Source organism: Salvia hispanica, chromosome 3, assembly GCF_023119035.1.
Source record: "Salvia hispanica cultivar TCC Black 2014 chromosome 3, UniMelb_Shisp_WGS_1.0, whole genome shotgun sequence".
Lineage (NCBI taxonomy): Eukaryota > Viridiplantae > Streptophyta > Magnoliopsida > Lamiales > Lamiaceae > Salvia > Salvia hispanica.
Window position 1 is genome coordinate 55030922 of NC_062967.1, and position 3389 is coordinate 55034310.

A 3389-nucleotide genomic window follows, 5' to 3' on the forward strand; every position below is an offset into this window, starting at 1 on the left:
TCTCAAATACAGGAGCCATACTACATTGAACATAAGACTGATGTAATTTTTTCTTATTTAATATTTATTTTAAATAAGATTAACTTTATTCTTATTGCTTAAATATTGCTTAAATAATACAGATGCACATTTCTCAAGTACAGGAGCCCTACAAATGACATGAATACATTTAGAAATCATGATCTTACGATGTACATCATTTGTGAAATAAATTATTTAAGTATGTGACAATTCTTGCATATAAAGATATTCAATTGATTTACATTATTCTTGATTTTACTTTACTATTTATCCAAGCTCCGACCCAAACCGAGGAAAGTGGACACTATTTTGTGGATGGACTAAAATGACAAAAGTTGACAACATTTGGTGGACGTTGGGAGTAGTATTGTTACACTCCCTCCAGTGATTTTAAGAAATTGTTTGACATTATGAATAAAATTGGGGAAATGAGTTAGTGGAAAGTGAACTCCACTTTTATATATTGATTTGATAATAGAATGTGATTCCCCTATGTATTCATATCATGCGGTGAAAAAAATTGCTTAAGTTTGAGACATTTCTTGCACAAAAAGATATTTGATTGATTTACATTATTCTTGCTTTTACATTACTATTTATCTAGGCTCCGCCCCTAACTAGACAAAGTGGACAATATTTTATGGACGGACCAAAATGACAAAAGTGGACAACATTTGGTGGACGGGGGGAGCATACAAAGACAATAACTAGATGACAAAATAACAACAAAGGCAATAACTAGATGACAAAAATGAATAAAGATATAGAATTAAAATAACATATTATGTCACTCATGAGTTCTAATTGTATCATCACGATAGTCCAACATCAAGTGCACATTCTCAGATAACTTGGTGACAACAACATCAGCTGACACTATGTCTTGTAACATAATCCCATCTTTTTCAGCTGTTGAAGTCTTACTATCAACAAAAAAGCTAACCAAATGTATTCCATGATGTAAAGAACACATACCTTGCTTAAGTTGAGCCTCCGACTGCTGCAAGGTTCCCATGAGCTTATCACACAGTGTATATGTTGATGAGGCCTTTGATTCAAGCATATTCAAGAGCTTCTCATCATCTTTATGGATATCTTGAAGCTTTATATAGTTAGTGTAAGTATCATGTGATTGGGTTTCCAGTGACTCCTTTTGCCCCATCAATATCTCGATTTCAGAATTCTGCATTTTAGAATAAAGAGTCAACTTAGTCTTAGATTATATCAAAACTAGTATTACTCCCGTGCTATGCATGGATCAAAATAATTTCAAAATATTGTTTATTTAGATTATAAATTAATTAAATAAAATTAGAGAGAGTATCATTATATGAAAATAGTAAACAAAAATGTATCATATATAATAAATATAGGTCAATAATATATAGTACTGTGAAATAATTAATCACATATACAATATTTTATTGTTAAATGATACTCCCTTCGTCCCACAAGAATATGCACTTTCCAACTTTCCAATTTAAGAAACTCTTTTCACTTTAATGAGGTTAGACTCACTCTCCAACAATAGTTTAATTACTTTTTCTCTCTACCTCTCTCTTACTTTATCAATTTTGCATTAAAACTCGTGTCGAACCCAAAGTGCATATTTTTTGGGGACGGAAGGAGTATGAGATAACCCCTAAATATAGTGACCCTATACACTAAAAACCCAAACCTTGAAACCTAAATCCTAAACCCTTAACTTCAAAAATATACCCATCATGACCAACAAATGAGCAAAAAATATCAATAAAATGCTCCATCTGTCCTAGTTCAATTTTACTTTGTTGATCACTTATTCTATTTTGGGGATTTTAGATCTGTATTCGATATCTTACACTGGGTCGGCCTACTTGATAATCCTTACTGATAGTGAAGGTTTTTTTACCTGAATCTTGCCGGTAAATCTGTTTATATGCTCATATCAAGAAAGTGTTTTACAATAGGGCTATGTGAACGGTAAACAAAAAAAAAATCTTGCTTGCATTCATCCAAGCATCTATTCACCCAATGGTATTATTTATTGGAGCCAAAGTAGTGTTTTGTTGAAGCTAGACTTGTTAAAAAAAAATTTAAATATAAACTAACATCAGTCAAACAAAGAATGATCCTCCAAATAGGATTTAAAACGGATAGTTTCATTTCACCTTCATCTCAAAAACACATACACACCTCACTTTGATGGCCGACGCAGTATTGTTAGGCTGCTCATTAAGGAATGCGAATTCCATATTGAAAATATTTTTTCTTGTTGGAGAAAAATCCAATAATTTAATAGAAGCTAATGAAGTTGTGAATAAGAAAATAGCAAAAACATATTTATAGGCAAAAATATAAAGAAAGTATTCGTGTAATCACGTAGTGTAATAAATGATGCAAGTTTTTGTGTAATATTGGCGTATATATATTGCAATTTGGGCATGTCATAATTATTGCTACATTAATTCTAATTGACCATAACCGACAAACACTTTTAAAAATTCTGAGGAAGACGAAGGAAATTTCTAATGACGGCTGCATAGGAATAAATTCTCATCATAAATTCCTATCACCATATAGAACAGTCCAATTATATATATGATCATGATTGTAACCAATTAATCAATTTAATAAAAAAAAATTTATTGTGTTTACACCCTTTTCATAAAATAGTTATGAAAAAATTCCAAAACTCCCCATTTATAGAATAAACGAATATAATTAAAATTCTTTTTAAATAACATAGATACATGCACGTCTTCTATAAAATAGAAAATCCAATTAACCATTACAATATTAAATTAATATAAAAATAATTTAAGAAATATTATGATCAAAACTAAAAATATCTCAACATATTACATTTTATAAAATTAGAATTTTAATTATAGTATGATTTTGAAATACCAAACCTAAAAGTTCAATATTGATAGTAGTAAGATTAATTTGAATATTCATTTGGATATATTTATGGAGCTAATTAACAATTAATTCTAAAAGTTAATTGTAGTAATGTTTATAATTATGCTCAATTGCATAAGTTAATTCCTCTTGACATATTCGAAAATTTAATACCAAACCTATAAATTAAAAAAATTATCAATTTTTAACTATAATAAAATTCGAACATTCATATGGATATAATTATTGAATTAATTCATAATTTTAGAAAGTAATTACTCCATTATAAAATCTTTATCACAATTATATATGTTCAATTACGTGCGGCCGGTCATGTGTCCCACTTAAATGGAAAAAACACAATTAAAAATTTACAATAGCTGTGAAAAAAAGTAAAAAAGAAAATAGTAAGTACATTTTGTGTGGAGTAATATATTATACGTTTATAGAGAGATAAAAACAGTAATTATCTGAACGTTTATTGT